General features: G+C 40.6%; 1 long non-coding RNA gene across 1 annotated transcript in view; it reads right to left on the bottom strand.

Moving 5' to 3' along the window:
* Positions 1-10,157: 10,157 nt before the first annotated feature.
* Positions 10,158-22,912, bottom strand: part of LOC135227604 (uncharacterized) — a 91,019-nt gene continuing 78,264 nt past the window's right edge. The window contains exon 4 of the long non-coding RNA XR_010317756.1: positions 10,158-11,037. This is a non-coding gene — a long non-coding RNA (uncharacterized LOC135227604). The remainder of the gene's footprint in view (positions 11,038-22,912) is intronic.

A 22,912-nucleotide genomic window follows, 5' to 3' on the forward strand; every position in this document is an offset into this window, starting at 1 on the left:
TCCATAGCAAAGGAGAATGAAGAACACCAAAGGCACAAGGAAAATATCAGTCCAAAGGACTAATAGACCACATGAACCACAGCCTCCACCAGCCTGAGCCCAGGAGAACTAGATGGTGTCTGGCTACCATCACTGACCACTCTGACAGAGATCACAATAGAGGGTTCCATACAGACTGGGAGAAAATTGTAGAACAAAATTCAAATTCACAAAAGACAACCAGACTTACTGGTTTGATGAAGACTGGAGGAGCTCCCAAGACTGTGACCCCTGGACATTTTGCTAACTCAGAACTGAAGCCACTCCTGAGGTCCACCTTTCAGCCAAAGATTAGATAAGCCTATGAAACAAACAATAACACACGTGAAGAACATACTCCTTAGTTCAGTCATGCATATGAGACCAAATGGGAAACCACCTGCCCAAAAGCAAAGATGAGAAGACAGGAAAACTGGATGAATGGACATAGGAAACCCAGGGTACAAATGGAAAGGGGGGGTGCTGACACAATGCAGGGATTACAACCAATGTCACAGAACAATTTGTGTATAAATTTTTGAATGAGAAACTAATTCACACTGTAAACTTTCACTTAAAACACAATTTAGAAAAAAAAGCACACTAAACCTAAAACTACCAGAAGATGGAAAATAACAAAGATCAGAACAGATATAAATGAAATAGAGAATAGCAAACAATAGACAGAATCAACAAATCCAAAAGCTGTTTGTTTGTTTTTTTTTAAGTTCAATAAAATTTATAAACCTTTAGCTAGGCTGACAAATACAACAAAAAAAAAGAGAGAGAGAGAGAAAAGATTCAAATCAGCAAAATAGTAAATGAAAGTGGAGGTATTACAACTGACCCAGTAGAAGAATAAAAACTTATAACACAATACTGTGTACAACTGTACTCCAACAAACTTGATAATTTAGATGAAATGGACAAATCCTTAGAATCACACAAACTACCTAAACTGACTCAAGAGGAAGTAGAAAACTTCCAACCTCAGCATACCTATAACAAGTGAAGAGGTTGATCAGTAATAAAAAAAATCCCCCCTGCCACCTGCCCCTCAAAAAGAAGTCCTGGACCAGATAGCTTCACTGGGAAATTTTACCAAACATTTAAAGAATTTACACACATCTTGTTCAAACTCTTCCAAAATATAGAGGAGAAAGGAATACTGCCTAACTCATTTTAGAAGCCAGCATTATCTTAGTACCAAAGCCTGACAAAAACACCACAAGAAAGAAAAACCAGAAGGCAATATCCCTTATGTATATAGATGCAAAAATCCTCAGTAAAATTATACTGAGCAGAATCTAACAGCATATTTAAAAAGTCATACACCATGACCAAGTGTAATAAAAAAAAAAAAATGCATTAAATAGAAGAAAGGAAAAGAACCTCATGTCATCTCAATTGATGCAGAAAAAGGTTTTGATAAAATCCAACACCTTTTCTTGACAAAAACACTCAACAAGATAGGAATAGAAGGGAAGTTCCTCAATATTATTACGGACATTTATGGAAAACCAACCACCAGCATTATATTCAAAGGAAAAAGATTGAAAGCTTTCCCTTTAAGACTGGGAACAAGACAAGAACACCCACTCTCACCACTCCTCTTCAATATTGTATTTGAAGTCCAAGCCTGTGCAATAAGTCAAGAAACATAAATAAAAGCTGTTAAAATCAGAAAGAAAGAAGTAAAATTATCTCTATTCACAGAAAATCCAAAATAATCCACAAGAAAGCTTCTAGACCAAAAAGAGAAATTTAGAAAAGTTGCAGGATACAAGGTCAACACACAAAAATCAGTTGGGGTTCTATACACCAGTAGTAAGAGATCTGAAGAGAAAATTAAGAAAATAATCAAATTTATAATAGTGTGCCCTCCAAATGAAATAGTTAGGAATAAATTTAAGTAACGATGTTAAAGACTTACAAAATGAAAACTGTAAAACACTGCTGAAAGATTATTATACCAAAACCAAATCTGTTGTCATCAAGTCAATTCCGACTCATAGCAACCAAACAGGACAGAGTAGAACTGCCCATAGAGTTTCCAAGGGGTGCCTGGTGGATTTGAACTGCCAGCCTTTTGTTTAGCAGCTGTAGCTCTTAACCATTATGTCACCGGAGTAAAAAAAAAAAAAAAATCCACTGCCGTCGAATCAATTCCAACTCATAGCAATCCTGTAGGACAGAGTAGAACTGTCCCATAGGGTTTCCAAGGAGCAGCTGGTGGATTGAAACTGCCGACCTTTGGTTAGCAGCCAAATGCTTAACCAGTGCACCTCTAGAGCTCCATTAGCCATGAGGAATGAGGAACTATTTCACTCTCATGAGGATGGCTAAGATTTAAAAAAAGAGTGAGAGAAAAAAAACAGAAAATAACAAATGTTGGGGAGGATGTGGAGAAATTGGAATGCTTATCCATTGCTGTTGGAAATGCAAAATGGCACAACCACTGTGCAAAACAGTTTGGTGTTTCTTGAGAAAGTCAAGCATAGAACTATCATATGACCCAGCAATTGCCACTCCTAGATATATACCCTAGAGACCTAAAAGCAGCAACAAGAACAGACATGTATACCCATGCTCATTATAGCAGTGTTTACAACAGCCAAAAGGTGGAAACAATCCAAATGTCCATGAACAGATGAATGGATAAACAAAATATGGTACGTACATACGATGGATGTTCCGCTGCTATTCATAAGGTTTTCACTGGCTAATGTTTGTCAGAAGTAGCCTGCTGGGTCCTTCTTCCTAGTCTGTCTTAGTCTGGAAGCTCAGCTGAAACCTGTCCTCCATGGATGACCCTGGTGGTATCTGAATACTGGTGGCATAGCTTCCAGCATCACAGCAACACCCAAGCCCCCACAGTACGACAAACTGACAGTCTGAAATTGATCGAACATGCAATCAAGATGCATTGAAATTGTTGGTGATTGGAATGCAAAAGTTGGACACAAAGAAGAAGGATCGTTAGTTGGAAAATATGGCCTTGGTGGTAGAAACCATGCTGGAGATCGTATGATAGAATTTTGCAAGACTAACGACTTTTTCCTTGCAAATACCTTCTTTCACCAACATAAGTGGTGACTTTTTTTTTTTATACACATGGATCTCGCCAGATGAAGCACACAGAAATCAAATTGACTACATCTGTGGAAAAAGACGATGGAAAAGCTCAATATCTTCAGTCAGAACAAGGCCAGGGGCCGACTGTGGAACAGACCATCAACTGCTCATATGCAATTTCAAGCTGAAACTGAAGAAAATCAGAGCAAGTCCATGAGAACCAAAATATGACCTTGAGTATATCCCGCCTGAATTTAGAGACTATATCAAGAATAGATTTGACACATTGAACACTAGTGACTGAAGACCAGACGAGTTGTGGAATGACATCAAGGACATCACATATGAAGGAAGCAAGAGGTCATTGAAAAGACAGGAAAGAAAGAAAAGAACAAGGTGGATGTCAGAGGAGACTCTGAAACTTGCTCTCGAATGTCAAGCAGCTAAAGCAAAAGGAAGAATTGAAGAAGTAAAAGAACTGAACAGAATATTTCAAAGGGCATCTCACGAAGACAAAGTAAAGTATTACAATAAACATGTGCAAAGAGCTGGAGATGGAAAACCAAAAGGGAAGAATGTACTCTGCATTTCTCAAGCTGAAAGAACTGAAGAAAAAATTCAAGCCTCGGGTTGCAATAGTGAAGGATTCCATGGGGAAAATATTAAACGATGCAGAAAACATCAAAATAAGATGGAAGGAATACACAGAGTCATTATATCAAAAAGAATTAGTCGATGTTCAACCATTTCAAGAGGTGGCATATGATCAGGAACCGATGTTACTAAAGAAGTCCAAGCTGTTCTGAAGGCATTAGCGAAAAACAAGGCTCCAGGAATTGATGGAATATCAATGAGATGTTTCAACAAACAGATGCATCGCTGGAGGTGCTCTCTTGTCTATGCCAAGAAATATGGAAGAGAGCTTCCTGCCCAACTGACTAGAAAAGATCCATATTTATGCTTATTCCCAAGAAAGCTGATCCAACCAAATGTGGAAATTATAGAACAATGTCATTAATATCACTCACAAGCAAAATTTTGCTGAAGATCACTCAAAAAGGGCTGCAGCAGTATATCAACAGGGAACTGCCAGAAATTCAGGCTGGTTTCAGCAGAGGACGTGGAACCAGGGATATCATCGCTGATGTCAGATGGATCCTGGCTGAAAGCAGAGAACACCAGAAGGATGTTTACCTGTGTTTTATTGACTGTGCAAAGGCATTCGACTGTGCGGATCAGAACAAATTATGGATAACGTTGCAAAGAATGGGAATTCCAGAACCCTTAATTGTGCTCATGAGAAACATTTACATAGATCAAGAGGCAGTTGTTCAGACAGAACAAGGGGGTACTGAATGGTTTTAAGTCAGGAAAGTTGTGCGTCAGGGTTTTATTCTTTCAACGTACCTATTCCATCTGTATGCTGAGCAAATAATTCCAGAAGCTGGACTATATGAAGAAAAATGGGGCATCAGGATTGAAGGAAGACTCATTACCAACCTGAGTTATGCAGATGACACAACCTTGCTTGCTGAAAGTGAAGAAGACTTGAAGCACTTACTAATGAAGATCAAAGACCACAACCTTCAGTATGGATTGCACCTCAACATAAAGAAAACAAAAATCCTCACAACTAGACCAATGAGCAACATCATGATAAATGGAGAAAAGATTGAAGTTGTCAAGGATTTCATTTTACTTGGACCCACAATCAACAGCCACGGAAGCAGCAGTCAAGAAATCAAAAGACGCATTGCATTGGGTAAATCTGCTGTAAAGGACCTCTTTAAAGTGTTGAAGAGCAAAGACATCTCCTTGAAGACTAAGGTGCACCTGATCAAAGCCATGGTATTTCCAATTGCATCATACGCATGTGAAAGGTGAACAAAGAATAAGGAAGACCAAAGAAGAATTGACGCCTTTGAATTGTAGTGTTGGCAAAGAATATTGAATATACCATGGGCTGCCAAAAGAACGCACAAATCTGTCTTAGAAGAAGTACAGCCAGAATGCTCCTTAGAGACAAGGATGGCGAGACTGCGTCTTACATACTTTGGACATGTTGTCAGGAGGGATCAGTCCCTGGAGAAAGACATCACGCTTGGCAGAGTACAAGGTCAGCGGAAAAGAGGAAGACCCTCAACGAGGTAAATTGACACAGTGGCTGCAACAATGAGCTCAAGCATAACAACGATTGTAAGGATGGCTCAGGACTGGGCAGTGTTTCATTCTGTTGTGCATAGGGTCGCTATGAGTCAGAACCAACTCAACGGCACCTAACAACAACAACAACGAACAGTGGAATACTTCTCAGCAATAAAGAGAAAGGAAGCCTGCTACATGCCAGAACATGGATGAACAATGAAAAAATTATACTGAGTGAAATAAGTCAATTGCAAAAGGACAAATATTGTATGTACCATCTCACTTATATAAAATAATAAGAGTAGGCAAATGTTGAGAAGCCTATATATATATGTTATGTATATATATATGTTATGTGTATATATATATGTTATGTGTGTATATATATATATGTTATGTGTGTGTGTGTATATATATATATATATATATATATGAACCCTGGTGGCACAGTGGTTAAGAGCTCACCTGCTAACCAAAAGTTCAGCAGTTCGAATCCACCAGCCTGTCCCTGGAAACCCTATGGGCAGTTCTATTCTGTCCTATAGGGTTGTTATGAGTTGGAATCAACTCGACAGCAATGGGTTTTATATGTATATATATATATATAAAATCTCAAAACCACAATGAGGTACCACTTCATCATGAATGGGTTTTCACCATGAAATGGGTGTTGTCTGACTACATATCACATTCATAATGAAAACGCTCAGAAAACTAGGAATGCAGGGGAAATTCCTCAACTTCATAAAGAACATCCACAAAAAAAATTCCAGCTGACATTTTACTTAATGGTGAGAAATTAAGATTGAGAAGAAAGCAAGGCTGTACACTCCCATTCAACATTGTATTGAAAGTCCTAGCTAAGGGAATAACACAAGAAAAGGATATAAAAGCTCTACAGATTGGGAAGGAAGAAAAAAAAATTATTTGCAGATAACATGATTGCCTAAGGAATCAACAACAAAAACTTATTGGAACTAAGAAGTATTTATAGCAAGGTTGCAGGATACGAGATCAATATATTAAAGTTAATTCTTTTCCTGTATATCAGCAATGACCAATTAGAATTTGAAATTAAAAACAATACTATTTATGTTAACATCCCCCCAAATCAAATACCAAAACCAAAAAAACAAGCCTGTTGCCATCAAGTCGATTCCGATTCATAGGGACCCTATAGGACAGAGTAGAACTGCCCCATAGAGTTTCCAAGCAGCACCTGGTGGATTCAAACTGCTGACCTTTTGCCTAGCAGCCATAGCACTAAACCACTATGCAACCAGGTTTCCAAAAATGAAATACATAGGTATAAATACAACGAAATATATACAAGATCTACATGAGAAAACTATAAAACTCAAATGAAAGAAATCAAAAAAGATCTAAAGAAATGGAAATATAATCCATGTTCATGGATAATGTCTTAGTTATCTAGTGCTACTATAACAGAAATACAAGTGGATGGCTTTAACAAACAGAATTTTATTCTCTCACAGTTTAGGATGCTAGAAGTCTGAATTCAGGGCACCAGCTCCCAGGGAAGGTTTTCTCTCTCAACTGGCTGTGGGGAAGGTCCTTGTCATCAATCTTCTCCTGGTTTAGGAGATTCTCAGAACAGTGACCCCAGGTCCAAAGGATAACCTCTGCTTCTGGCTCTGGAATCTTACTGGTAGAATGTCCCCCTGTCTCTCTGCTCACTTCTGTCTTTTATATCTCTAAAGAGATTGACTCAAGATACAACCTAATCTTGTAGATTGAGTTCTGCCTCATTAACATCAGTTGTGTCTGCCTCTAATCCTGCCTCATTAACATCTGAGTAGGATTTACAACACAGAAAAAATCATATCAGATGACAAAAGGGAGGCCATTCACACAATACTGGGAATCATGGCATAGCCAAGTTGACACACATTTTTGGGAGACACGATTCAATCCATAACGGATTGGAAAATTCAATATTGTTAATATGCCAATTCCATAAAATTTAGTTTACAGATTCAACACAATCCCACTCAAAATTGCTGCAAGTTATTTTGTGGATAAAGACAAATTTTATATGACTTCAAGGTTTATAAAGTTTATACTGGGTCATAGAAAGTTAAAGTTTTTAAGACCCAGGATAGCCAACCCAGTTAAGAAGAGGAACAAAGTTGAAGGACTGACACTACCTGACTTACCTGACTTCCAGAGTTACTATAGAGCTACAATAATCAAAACAGTATGGTACTGGTGAAAAAACAAATAGATGACTGGAACAGGATAGAAATTCTAGAAATAGACCCACACAAATATAATCAACTGATTTTTTTTTTTAAATGGAGTAAAGAAAATTCAGTAGAGAAAGGATAGTCATTTTAACAAATAGTGCTGAAAGAAATTAATTTCTATATTCAAAAAAAGATGACTCTAGATACATATCTTACATATTTCATAGAAGCTAACCCAAAATGGATTATATACCTAAATGTTAGATGCAAAATTATAAACCTTCCAGAAGATAACTATAAGAGAAAATCTGGTCGATCTTGGGTTTGGTGATGACTTTTTAGATACACCATCAAAAACAAAACACATGAAAGACAAAGTTAAAAAGTTGGACTTCATAAAAACTTTAAAAATTCTGTCCTGTGAAAGACTGTTAAGAGAATGAAAAGACGTAGACTTGGAGAATATCTTTGCAAAACACATATCTCATAAAGGACTTATACTCAAAATATACAAAAAACTGTTAAAACTCAACAATAAGAAAACAAACAATCCAATTAATAAATGGGCCACAGATGTGAACAGACACCTCACTAAAGAAGATATACAGATGGCAAATAAGCACATGAAAAGATGCCGAATATCATATGTCATCATGGAATTTCAAATTAAAACAACAACAAGATACCACTAGACACCCATTAGAGTGGCTACAATCCCAAACACTGACAACACCAAATGCTGGCAAGGACGCGGAGCAACAGGAACTCTCACTCACCGTTGATGGCAGTGCAAGATGGTACAGCCACTTTGGAAGACAGTTTGGCAGTTTCTTACAAAGCCAAACATAGGCTGACCATACAGTCCTGCAATTACCCTCCTAGATATTTACCCAAATGAGTTAAAGACTTGAATTCACAAAAGCAAACAAATATTCACAGCAGCTTTATTCATAATTGCCAAAACCTGGAAGCCATCAAGATATCCCCTGATAAAGGGATTAAAAAAAGTAAAAAATCTGCAGTACATCCACACAGTGAAATGTTATTCTGCAACAGGCATGAATTATTAAGCCAAGAAAAGACAAGGAGAAACTGTAAATGCATATTGCTAAGTAAAATAAGTGAAAAGGCTGCATATTATATGATTCCAACTACATGACGTTCTGAGAAAGGCAAAACTATAAAGACTGTAAAAAGATCAGTGATTTTCAAGGGTTTAGGCGCAGCTGAGAAAGGATGGAATAGGTGGAGCACGAGGCCTTTTTAGAGTGATGAAACTATTCTGTATGCTTTGGTAATGGTGGACACCTGGTATTTTGCATCTGTCAAAACTCATAGGGCTGTACAACAAGAAAAAATAAACCCTAATGTAAACTAAGAACTTCAGTCAATAATAATGTGTCAACATTGGTTCATCAATTGTAGCAAACGTATCACAATCATGCAAGATGTTAATAACAGGGAAAACCATGAGTGGGGAGAGGGAGGTATATGAGAACTCTGCATTTTCTGTGGACTTTTTCTTAAAGTACTGCTCTAACAAAATAAAGTCTTTAAAAAAACCCAAGAAGTGTTAAGGAGGAGGTGGGACTTTTAAAACTATCTTGGACACTATAATAAAGTTACTTTGTCACAATCAAGTGACGTGGACGAATCTTATAGTTAGAAGTGTTCCAAGCGAGAAGAAGTGGGATGAAGTTTTTCAAGTAATGGATATTGTGCCTGGCATCAGTAAATGTGAATGTGGAACCCCAAATGTAAGCAGCGTGAAGAGCATTTCTGGACCAAGTGATTCATTCGAAAAATGAAGAAAATATCCCCGACCCCAGATTCAAAAAAAAAAAAGAAACAATGAGCAGCTCGCCCAAGGACACAGATCTAATTACAAGCAGAGCTGAAACTAGAAGTCAAATTAACTGTGCAATTGAATTATTATGTAAGTTTCAGCAGAAAATGTAGCCTCTAAGAATGTGCACATCAAGGATAAGTGTAATATAAATAGAAAAACGTAGTATTAGCACACTTACCACTCACATACCACAAGAGAATGTTACAAGGATTACTGCACTAAGCCACTGGCCTCTTTGAAGGCCTCTGCACTAGCCACATAAAAGGCCCGGGGCAACACAAGGGCCCTTTGGTGACCTCTTACTTAGGAGACAAGCATGTGTGATAACAAGACAAGCACACAGTTAAACCTTAAAATATTTCCATTAAAGGTAACTTCTTTTATTTTAATATCATTTGAAAACACACACACACACAATTGTTGTCCCAATACAAGAAGAAACTCGGTCCTTTTCAAAATCTCTGTCTTTTGAAATTCTAAATCTACCCCCTCCGTAAACACCCAGCAGATTGAACCAGCCCTCTCAGGGACAGCCCTGCCCTCAGGGCGAGAGCAGCAGGGTTACTCCAAGCTCTAATTCAGACCCTGGAAGACAATTTGCAGGAGGCGAGCAAAAGCTGACTCCTCTTTAGGAAACCACATCCCCCAGCACAGGCCAAGGCGCCGTCTGCCCCTGTGATGAGACAGTGACACAGTGTTCAGGAATGCAGACACCTGTAAGAGCAGGAACAGAAAATAACAGTCACCTGTCTAACCTGATCCACCCAGGTGGAAAGGGTATGTTTGGTCATGACTGGGAGCTTGGCATTGGCCTGTGGAACAAAAAGGAAGGGGAAGCCGGCACTCTGCCTGGAATGCAGCGCTCTGTCTGTCCCCAGCCAAGGGCAGTTACAGAGATCTCCCCCTCAAGGGCCCGCTCTGCTCCTTTCCATGACTCCATTCTGTTTAGAGGATAGCTGTCTCTTGCTGCTCCTCTGACATCAATGCCATTTTGCACAGTTACAAAACTCTGCTCTGTTGCTCCCACACAATCTGAGCCTGGAGAGCTGCATCTTTCCTCCCTGGGAAGGATGTAAATGCGGAATGGGAACTAAGACAAGGGGGAATGTGCAGTTACTGTTCCATCACTCACCTTTCTTTTTCTCTCTCCTCAAGGAAAGAGTGCGCCTACTGTAGAGTCCTGCTCCTACGAAAACAGAGCCTAGGCGAAACATACACACACACACATACATGCACTCACTGTACATATAAGCATATATATAACTTGCATAGCCCCAGGTGAATTTTCCAAATGTGCCATGACTGGTAAGGAAGAGGAAGAGAGAAGGATGCACTGGGTGAAGGACTGGATGGAGATGGGCCCAGAGCAGCCTGGGGATGAGTCGCCCCTCACCCTGGGTCACCTGACCTCCCTCCCCTTGCTGAGCCAAGGTCCTGTGTCTGGACCAGGGGAGACCCAGCCTGTCCATGTGGGCACCCACTCCAGTGTTAGTCAAGCACACAGGGCTGGTGCTCCTCAGCATGCACATGGCTGGGAACGCTGCAATGTTGCCAATACTTAACATCCGGACAAGCAGGCTTTCAGAACAAAGCAGTGCGTCAGGACACCCACACGACCTGCTCTCTGTGTGGCTTCTGTGTGAACTTGAGTGCTGCCTTCACTTATCATCTTTGCTCCATGTTTTCTTCAGAGAATCACTGCTGGTAAAACATCAAGTGCTGTTGTCCTTGGCAGATGGGGGCCTATGCAGGGAGAGGAGGAGAAGGTAACATTTCTACCATCCTTTTTCAACGTCAAGGGAAAAATTGGAATGTTCAACACGGCCTTCACAAAGCTGTTTCTAAGAGTCCCTTGGCAGTGCAGGGCCAGAGGCCAGCAGGGACTTTTCTCTGACACTTGGGGACAACCAGGGCTTTGTCCCCTTCCCTTCCGAACTCTGTTACATGGCTCCCCAAGGAAGAAGCAACCCAAGGCACAGCAGCCAGTCTTTCCCTTAGCCCCTTGTACTTAAAAGAAAAGGAAAGAAAAAAACTGAAATCATTGGGAGCCAACTGAATGTCACTGATGAAGTCACTGATGAAGACAGGTCTCCATCCAGCCGGCTCCAAACTAGTGGTCCTGGAGAGGCCTGAGCGCAAGTCCCTGCTGGCATGGGGTGCCGGGAGGCTGCGCGTGGGATAGAGGGCCCAACTTGGGCAAAGGGCACTTGCCCATGTGCCCTGCTCGCCGTAAACTGTGCCATCTTTGCCTCGAGAACATTAGTGATTTCTTGGCCCTCTCTGCCCTTTTGAAGGAATACTTCCATGGGAATTTATACTTGCTCTACATTCATCAAACATCTCAAAGGGAAAAGCCCCTCATTCTACCTTTAACACACTCAAGCACAAACTTGACCACTGAAATATTCCTACAACTTCTCGGAGAGGCTATTTTGGGTTAGCCAGCACACTCTTTACACCCACCAAAAGAGAAACGCTTTCCCACAGTCCTGTGTGCTCCTTGGTGCAGGTGTTGAAAACCCCAGACCTGACCACCATGGTTTCTTGCACCAATGCTGTATTCCCTTCTTCCACTGAAACAGCCCAAATCATCTGCCCAAAACACACCCTTATCAAATCCTCATTTTGATACCCACTACTGCAGGCTGCACAGATGGCAAGTGTTGTGCATCCCTATGTGGAGCCTTACTGAGGAGGAAGAGATTAAAGATGCCTGGCCTGCAGCCACCTGCATGGGAGGCAAAATGAAAAGCATCATCTTAGGAAATAGAGTTCATGAGGAACAGTCACAGTGCCTTCAAAGTGCAGCAGTTCCCTTCTCAAAGGTTCACAAAAAAGTGAAGACACCATGAGAAATATGTCTCATGAGTGGAACCATTCTCTAGGAGTGAGAATCTCCTTCAGGACGTTTGCTCTGGAAACAGACTTTCTTTCTTTCGTCTCCTAGAAGGAGTAGAAAGCCCCTTGGATAAACAGAGAGAGACTCCTAGGACCCTTCCTCTTGGACGTGAGCTCCATAGTTCACCAGGAGGGTACAGAACACTAATACTGACACAACATTTACTAATACAGCTAATTAGTATGGTTCTTCAGATCACAAAACTCCTGCTCTTCAAGGCTCAGTCTCCATATTATTTTCTCCAGCCTGTGTTCCTGTGAAGGACAGGTAGGGTGGAGAGGGGCTACCAAAGCAGCCTGAACATTCTAAGTTCTTCAAAGAAGGGAAATGACAGTGATAAAAAATAGAGACCCCCGGCCTCTGCCCCAGTTCATCTTGTTAGTCCCAGGGAGAGGAATGGCACTCTAGTTCACCTCTTGTTCACCTGGGCTGGTGTGAGCAGGATGGTAGTGTCTAACACCTCAGTCCAGATTCTGGCAATGACCATGCAGTCTCCTTTTAGGACACCCAGTGCTGCACTCTGTACCCTTGCTGATGACACGTGGCTATGGGCATCAGCACTGGGGTCAGTTGGGTCACCCAACACTGGAGTCCTCACAGGAAAATGGGAACCAAATTATGGAGACTCTACTCTTCCATCTACTGTTACCCATGGCTTAAACCCATTAAATAAAATGGCCCTCAAGTCAATTCCAACTCACAGTGACCCTAAAGGACAGATTAGAACTGTCCCATAGGGTTTCCAAGGGTGTAAATACTGATGGAAGCTGATTGCCACACCTTTGTCCTGAGAAGCGGCTGGCAAACTGGCGACCTTCTGGGTAGCAGCCAAGGCTTAATCACTGTGCCACCTGGGTTCCTTTCCATGGCATAACATGGGATTTTAAAGAATGTAAAGCCTCATTACATATACTCTTGAAATCCTATCCTATATCTTGTGATAAAGCAAATTGTTCAATGAGACTGAAAAACAGTCTGGGATCTTTTCATCTGGAATCTGAAAACGTGTTACAAGTACCTCTTGGTCATGACATACCACTGACCTTTGCTAGAAAGGCTTTCCATTGCTGCAATCAGCTTCTCTGCCAACACTTTCCCCTCCACAGACACAGGCACACTGCCTGTCCACAGCTAAACTTTGTTATGGAGCCTCATCTGTACCAGCACGGGTAGCCAGATCATCTACTCTGTCGTGGATCCTCCTATGGTCCCTACATTTCACAGAAGAAGAAACCAGAACACAGAAAAGCTAAGGTGGCTAAGGTGGCCAAAGAACACAGAAAGGTCAATGGTGGCTCTGGTTCCAATCCTTCTGTCACGGGATAACATTTTGGAAAATATCAATGTACTTTCCTGTCTTGCATTTCATTGTTATATAACATTTCCCTTATCAACCCATTCACATTATCCACCTCCACAAAGACAGGGATCCTGAGGGGAAGGGGAAGGAGGCTTAAGACACATCAGCGGGAAGGTAAACAGAAAGAGAGTTGACTATAGTTCATAATGTGTTTCTGCCCAGCATGACAGAACTTAGCAACAAAATGCTAGGTTAGAAAGTCAGCCGCTGTCCAAAGTGAACATTTTCTAAACTCCTGGAGCATCTCAAGACTCAACATGAGGTGCTGACCGCCATAAAGAGAACTGGGTCTGAAAGGTCCAAAGACGATAAATATTCCTGTCCTGGTGCTTGGCCACAGGCTTGCTGGCTGAGGTGGGGAAGGAAGTCCATGTCCTCTGGACTGGGGGAGGGGGGTGCAGGGGAAAGGGAGCAGTGGCAGGGGACCTGGGGGTTTCCACCTCCCTTATCTAGACCTTGGCTTTCAAATAATTGAGGGGAATTCTGAGATCAAGCAGGGTGCTTTATTGCCCTATGTTTGGGACTCAGGAAGGAGTCTGCCTGTCATTCTACCCACCTTCCTTTCCACAAAACAAAAACACACTCAAAATGTGATGGAAGATGCATGGTTGGGGAAAGAACAGCTGGAGGTGGCTGACTTTTCCCTCTCTCCATTCTCATGTGTCATGGACAGGGGCTGGTTGGAATGTCAGGAGGTACATTATGGGTGGGTGTTATGACCAGATGGCATAATTATTATGAAATTAGCTCACTTTTTGGCTAGTAGATATGAGTACGTAGCTCTGTCTCCAAGCCTTGATAGGTCCCCACAGTGTCCCTAGCTCAAAATACACAACACCTAGCATAAGTAGGCGTTCAATAATTTTTTTTTCAGTTGTTTGTATTTTTATTTATTAGTAAAAATCTATGTTTACAGAATATCAGTTTGAAGGGTCATCAAAATATTAATCTTCCTAGACTATCCACAGTGAGCCCTGGTGCTGCTAACCAAAAGGTCAGCAGTTCAAATCCACCAGCCACTCCTTGGAAACCCTATGGGCAGTTCTGCTCTGTCCTACAGGGTCACTATGAGTTGGAATCAACTTGATGGCACACAACAACAACAACAAACCACCCACAAGGTTTGGTTCTGGAATTAAAGGTAGTTGTTATCAACAGTACTTTTTAAAACATACACATGATTCTGCCAGCCATAATGGCTTGTAACTCTTTATTTCATCTTCTTGTTCTCTGGAAGGCCTTCCCAGATGTCCTAAGTCTCTGGTTTGAGGCAGGGATAATGCAAAAGGCACAGCTGCTGACGAGAGGCTGCAGCCTTCCTCCCCTTCCCTGATGTTTCTGAAATAATGAATCCACAGGTAGGTGAACGGATGTATAGACGGAGGCAACTTTTCTTAAAAACCCATTGTGTTTCATTTATTATATTGACTGCTTTTATGCATATTATTTTGTTTATTTGGAAAGATAGGTCTTATCTTCCATTTTTGCAGATGAGGAAATTCAAGCTCAGGGAAGTTTTAAGTTAATGGGTTCATGCAGCTTATTCCTGATGGGACAGATCACTGTGCACCTGGCCCTAAACCCACACTGCTACTCCTTTTCATAAATGCATGGCACACTTCTTCTTTTTTACCCTAAACAATCACAAACCAATGGAAAACATCTGGGTTTTCCATGCTGGAGTTTGGCACAGCAAGAGATGTCTAGAGACAAAGAAATAGAAGGCTCATCGTCAAGCATTGCCATGAAGACACAGGTTATTATTGAGTTGGCAGGAAAATATAGTTACATATGTGTTATTACTATTACCTCACATTCATTGAGGCTTATGATGTGTCAGGATCTGTGTTTAACAATTTATAGGTATTATCTCATTTGATTTCCTAAAACCCTGCAACGTAGAATCTGTTACCATCACATTACGAGTGAGGACACTGAGGTTTGAGGAGGGTAAGTCATCTGCCCAGGCTCACACAGGACTTGGCGGATCCAGGGACTGAGCTCCATTCTCCCTAGCAATCTAGCATGTGCTTCCCCTCCTCTACTCTACTCCCTCCCTCTTCCCGAGATATTCAGAACTCCTTACCACAGCTTACATATGCTGAAGGACCCCACGGTATAAGGAACACGGTGAATTCCCTTAAGACAGTAAGCTGATGTTCTATATTAGATTTTCAAAATGGTGTTAAGAAAGAGAAGAAAAATTCCTTATAAAATTGTTTCCAAATACCTCGTACTGTTATATCATAAGGAATATAAATCTTTGATTTATTTTCCCTTTCAATGGCTTTGACAAATATGAATGTTCTCTGCTGGTGATTCTTCATTTGACTGTACTATAAAAAATAATCAATACTTCTATAATGTCAAACTACAGAAAACAAAAGCAAACCCCTGGCCTGAGGGTTAGCAGAAAAAGGTGTCAAAGACCAAGAGCACAGGGAGAGGGCGCAGTACGGCAGGTGGTTCTATTGCAAGAATCTTGGATTCAGCAGCTGTTCAGGGATTAAAAGAGGGAAAGGGACTCAGGGCATATTAATTAGCAAGAAATATTTTATATTTAAAGTTTATCAAGCAACAAGTCAACAGGGTAACAGCGGGACCAGCTGGGAGACAGAATACGGAGGAGATAGTGTTCTAGCCAGACATGCGGTTCTTATCGCACTGTGCATTGCTTGGCTCTAGGTCATGAGCTGGAAACCCCTATCAGCAGTTACATACTCTGCTGCAAATATCCTCAGGCCCTCACATTTCCCTGAAGTGTATCTATCTCTTTGAAATGTCTCCACGTTGCCATTTTTCTGCTGTATTTTAAGCAAAGAGAGATACCGTTAGTTCTGGCTATTTCCTATCATAAAATATCCCCTATGATCTGCTCAATGTCTGGATCACAGAGAAGAGTTAGAGAAAGTAAAAGAGCAAGAAAAAATATGACTTAACCTAACGTCTGTTCTATGAAGTAAAGAATTCTACTCTATCCTTGGGGTTATCAAAACAGGGACACCTCTTCAAAGCACATTTTCACATATTAGATTCGAATATGTATTTAAAGATAGAAGAATTGGGTCTCCTGAAATGTTCTTTATATCATATTCCATTCTGTTTTTATCCTGACAAATAGACTTCTCTCCTGGCCAGAGTCGCACACAGGAGTCCGAAAGTAAGCTCCTTGCTCAGGCCTTATGTTTAGTCTTGGCCCCAATCTGGAGCAACAGAAATTAGCCCACTCTCTGAAATCACATCCTCCTGGGCATCCTGTTGTTTCATCTCATGTGGACCATCCGAAAAACCCCTGGATGTACAAAGAGAGTTGAGATTTATGGCACCAACAGAAAAGCTCTCACAAAGCTCAATTTAAAACCTTCTCTGATCTCTATTGATAGCTAAAATGTTTGGGTAACTGGTATTTGGAAACTTGAATTTGAACTAAGATCAGTCAATTTACTGGAACTGTATGTATCCTTCAAAAAGAAAATGTTGTGACATAGATAGCTCCCTTCCAGGGCGTGCCTACTCAAGCCCACTACTTACACTTCCCCTCACACTGCCACTGTCTGTCAGTGTGTTGTACTGTGGGGGCTTGTGTGGCTATGATTCTGGAAGCTATGCTACCAGTAATTCAAATACCAGCAGGGTCACTCATGGTGGACAGATTTCAGAGGCACTTCCAGACTAAGACAGACTAGGTAAAAAGGCCTGGTAATCTACTTCCAAAAATTAGCCAACAAAAACCCCATAGATCACAACAGAATAGTTTTGGATGTAGTGCTAGAAGATGAGTCCTGTACAATGGAAGGTGCTCAAATATGCAGTGGTTGCAACAATGGATTGGCACATGACAATGACTGTGAAGATGGCACAGGTAGGACTGGGCAGTGTTTCATTCTGTTGCACATGGGGTCACGATGAATTAGAACTGACCTGATGGCAACTAACTACTAACAAATCTACAAACAACTAGGCATAACGGGAACTACCAGGATCTCTCTAGAAGGAAGAGAATCATGTGGAAAATCCAAGAAATGGCACTCAAACCTGATGATTCTAGGTGCACCCGTGAACCCACTGCGGACCTTTGCCCAACTAAGTGCTGTAACCGCGATTTGAAACCGGGCGGCGGAAGATGTAGGTTCAGAGCACAGTTTGACAACTGTCAGAGCTCTTCAATTGGAATGCAGATGTTCCACGCCACTGATGCCCAGGCTGGGGTGGCCACGGACCCTGGGACAGCAGAGCCACCAGCGAGCAGGTCTAGTCCTGAGAAGATTTGTCCATTTACCCCAGGGGCCACACAAAATTCTTTCATCTGTGCCAGGGGAACAAGTAAATAAGTAAATAAAGCTGGGAAGCTGTGTTCCCTGTGATTCTACCTCTAAAACAGTTGGCTGTCGGAAGATGGTGCACCGAATATTCGCCAGTGTGTAGGAAACCAGCATCAAGATCCTCCTCCTTCCACAGCCTCATCTGCTTGATCCATGCTGGCTCCTGACTCCTGAATTATTTCAATGTTATCACTGCCTCCGACTCTTACTAATGTGTGTAAGCACATTCCTTCCATCATAAGTTTTCTTGTCTTTCCGTAAATATAGGAGATACACCCTATATCTGTTTGCTTCTGCCTTGCCTTCAGGACATGATTGTTGTATCAATGTCAACCCCATGAGCATGCAAATCTGGACCTCAGGGAAGTTACTCTGCTAACAGCTTCAATGGGTGGGCCTAAATCTGACCACTCTTAAAACAGCATCATCATTCCTCTACTTCTTCATAATACAGCTGTGACACAATATGACAGGCAACCACTGTTGCCACTTTGCTTGTAGCCTGGGAATAAAGGACACTAAAGTTGGGGGGCATAAAAATGTCATTCTTGATTTCCTCTTATGTGAAACCTTGGCAAAAGTAAATCAATTTCTTCCTCATTTAAATTCAGCGTGTGTCAGGATTCCTGAAAGCACCCTAGCTACTAAAATGCATATTTTCCCACTAGCTCACTTTCTCACCTCGAGATGACGCTGGTGATAACAACAATAGCAGCTAATGTTTATCACCACTACCCATCGGTCCATTTGTCATACTGAAATGGATTGCATGTTTCTATGACCCTGGAAGCTATGCCACTGATAGTTCAAAATACCAGCAGGGTCACCCATGGAGGACAGATTTCAGAAGAGCTTCTAGACTAAGACAGATTAGGAAGAAAAGCCTGGTGATGTACTTCTAAGAATTAGCCAATGAAAACCTTATGGATAACAACAGAATATTATCCAGTATAGTGCTGGAAGATGAGCCCCTTAGATTGGAAGACACTCAAATTACAACTGGGAAAGAGCTACTTCCTCAAAGCAGAGTAAAACTTAATGATATAGATGGAGTAAAGCCATGTTGGCCTTTATTTGCTGATGAGACACGATGAGAAGTAACAGCTGCAAACATCATTAGTAATTGAAATTTGGAATGTAGGAGGTGTCAACCAGTAAGAACGAGTACTGTGTTGAAAATAAAAGAAAGAAGGATAAATAAAGCACTACTGAAGAAGTAGAATGAAGTAGGGGAACTTGCACAACCTGACCTCAGAACCTACTATACAGCAACAGTAATCAAAACAGCCTGCTACTGGAACAACGACAGACATATTGACCAATGGAACAGAATTGAGAACCCAGATAAAACCATATACCTACAGTCATCCAATGTTCGACAAAGTCCCAAAGTCCATTAAACGAGGAAAAGACAGTCTTTTTAATAAAAGGTGCTGGCAAAACTGGATGTCCATCTGCAAAAAAAATGAAACAGGACCCATACCTCCCACCATACACAAAAACTGATTCAAAATGGATCAAAGATCTAAATATAAAACCAAAACCTATAAAAATCATAGAAGAAAAATAAGTTAAATGCTAAAGGACCTAATACATGGCATAAACAGTATACAAACCATAACTAATGATACACAAACACCAGAATATAAGCTAGATAACTAGGATCTTCTAAAAATAAATATTTGTGCTCATCAAAAGACTTTATTAAAAGAGTAAAAAGAGAACCTACAGAGTGAGAAAAAGCTTTTGGCTATAACAAATCAGACAAAGGTCTAATCTTTCAAATCTTCAGGAAAATCCAACACCTCTACAACGAAAAGACAAATAACCTAATTAAAAAATGGGCAAAAAATATGAACACGCACTTCACCAAAGAAGACATTCAGGTGGCTAACAGACCCATGAACAAATGCTCACCAGCACTAGCCCTTAAGCCCTTAGAGAAATGTAAATCAAAACTGCAATGAGATACCATCTCACCCAGACATTACTGACAGGAATAATAACAAAAAAAAAAAAAAAAACAGAAAATAATAAATGTTGGACAGGTTGTGGGGAGATTGGAACTCTTATGCACTGCTGGTGGGAATGCAAAATGGCACAGCCATTTTGGAGAATGATATGGTGCTTCCTTAAAAAGTTAGAAATAAAAATACCATGTGATCCAGCAATCCCACTCCTAGGAATATATCCTAGAGGAATAAGAGCCATCGCATGAATAGACGTATGCATACGCATGTTCACTGCATCATTACCCACAATAGCAAACAGGTAGAAACAAGCTAAGTGTCCATCAACAGATGAATGGATAAATAAACTATGATACATACATACAATGGAATACTACAGAACGATAAAGAACGATGACGAATCTGTGAAACATCTTACGACATGGATGAATCTGGAGGGCATTTTGCTGAGTGAAATAAATCAATCACAAAAGGATTAATATTGTGTGAGATCACTACTACAAAAACTCATGAAAAGGTTTACATACAAAAAGAAACAATCTTTGATGGTTATGTGGGGGAGGGAAAAACACTAAATAGATAATGTATAAGTGGTAACTTTGGTGAAAGGTAAGACAGCATACAATACTGGGGAAGCCAGGACAGCTTGTACAAGGCCAGGTCATGGAAGCTCCATAGACACACCCAAACTCCCTGAGGGGTGAAATTACCGGGCTGAGGGCTGTGGGGATTAGTTTTGAGGAATATCTAGCGGAACTGGTACAACACAATTTATAAAGAAAATGAGTAGCATCTGGGATCTTAAAAGCTTGTGAGTGGCCACCTAAGATACTCCATTGGTGTCACCCCTTTGGGAGCAAGGGAAAATGAAGAAAACCAAAGAAACAAGGGAAAGATTAGTCCTTTGGACTAATGGACCACAACTACCACAGCCTCCACCAGACTGAGTCCAGCACAACTAGATGGTGCCCAGCTGCCACCACTGACTGCCTGGCAAGGATCACAATAGAGGGTCCTGGACAGAGCTGAAGAAAAATGTAGAACAAAACTCTAACTTACAAAAAAAGACTAGAAATAATGGTCTGACAGAAACTGGAGAAACCCCAAGAATATGCCCCCTGGACACCCTTTTAACTCAGCACCAAAGTCACTCCTAAGATTCACCCTTCAGCCAAAGATTAGACAGGCTCATAAAACAAAACAAGACTAAATGGGTACACCAGCCCAGGGGCAAAGATAAGAAGGCACAGGGGACAAGAAAGCTGGTAACGGGGAATCCAAGATCGAGAAGAGGAGAGTATTGACACATTGTGAGCTTGGCAACCAATGTCACAAAACAATATGTATATTAATTGTTTAATGAAAAACTAATTTGCTCTGTAAAGCTTCACCTAAGTACAACTGAAAAAAAAAAAAAAAAAACCACGAAAAGAAATTTACTGAAGGTTCAAGACAGTCCATACCAGGGACGTGTCTGATCTCACAAAGTGAAACCAGATGCTCCCAGACGGTGGAGTTACAGAGGCATTTTTATGAGGTTAATAAAATACAACATCATGCATTAAGAAAGTAAATGATCATTAGAAACATAGGAAAGAAGGGAAAGACCAAAAATGATGTCAAAAGAGACTGAAACTTTCTAAGTGCAGAATAACTAAAGAAAATGAAAGAAATGATGAAGTAAAAGAAATGGGTGGCTCAAGAAAACAAGGTAAAGAATTATGATGAAATATGCAAAGACCTGGAATTAGAAAACCAAAAGGGAAGAATATGCTCAGCATTTCTCAAGCTGAAAGAACTGAAGAGAAAATACAAACCTCAAATTTCACTACTGGAGTATTCTATGGTCAAAATTTGAATGACACAGGAAGCATCCAAAGAAGATGGGTGGAGTACAAAGAATCACTGTACCAGAAAGAATAGGTTGATGTTCAACCATTTCAGAAGCCAGCATATGATCAAGAACCAATGGTACTGAAGAAAGAAGTTCAAGCTGCATTGAAGGCGTTGGGGAAAAACAAGACTTCAGGAATTGACAGAACACCAATTGTGATGCTTCAACAAAGGGATACAATGCTGGATGTGCTTACTGATATATGTCAAGAAGTTTGAAAGACAGTCAGCTGGCCAACTGTCTAAAAGAGATGCATATTTGTGCTCATCCCAAATAAAGGCAATCAAAAAATGCAGAAATTATAGAATGTCATTAATATCACAAACTAGCAAAATTTTACTGAAGATAATTCAAAAAATGACCACAGCTATACATAGACAAGGAATTGCCAGAAGACCAAGACAGATTCAGAACAAGATGAGGAAAGAAAGGTATCATTCCTGATATCAGATGGATCCTGACTGAAAGCAGAGAATACCAGAAAGATATTTACCTGTGTTTTATCAACTACATAAAGGCTGCATGGATCATAACAAATTATGGATAACAATATGAAAAATGGGAATTACAGAACACTTAATTGTGTTTCTGGAAACCTGACATGTATCAAGAGGCAGTTGTTCGAACAGAACAAAGGGATAATTTGTGGATTAAAATTAGAAAAGTGTGCAGCAGGGTTGTATCCTTTTACCTTACATAGTCAATCTATATGCTAAACAATCCCAGAAACTGGACTATATGGAGAACACAACACAACCTGTGATATGCAAATGACCCAGCCTTTTTGCCTAAAAAGAAGATTACTTAAAGTACTTACTGATGGAAGTCAAAGACTACAGCCTTCAGTATGAATTATGCCTGAATGTGAAGAATATGAAAATCCTCACAACTGTACCAATAAACATCATGACAGAGGAAGAAGAAACGGAAGTTATCAAGGATTTCAATCTACTTGAATCAAAAATCAATGATCATGAAAGCAGCAGTTAAGAAATCACACAACATATTGCATTGTGAAAATCTGGTGCAAAAGACCTCTTTAAAGTTTTAAAAGCAAAGGTGTCACATTGATGACTAAGGTACACCTGACCCAAGTCATGGTCTTTTCAGTTGCCTCATATCCATGCAGAAGGTGGACAATAAAAAAGGGAGACAAAGAATTGATGCATTCAT

This window comes from Loxodonta africana, chromosome 14 (assembly GCF_030014295.1).
Source record: "Loxodonta africana isolate mLoxAfr1 chromosome 14, mLoxAfr1.hap2, whole genome shotgun sequence".
Classification (NCBI taxonomy): domain Eukaryota; kingdom Metazoa; phylum Chordata; class Mammalia; order Proboscidea; family Elephantidae; genus Loxodonta; species Loxodonta africana.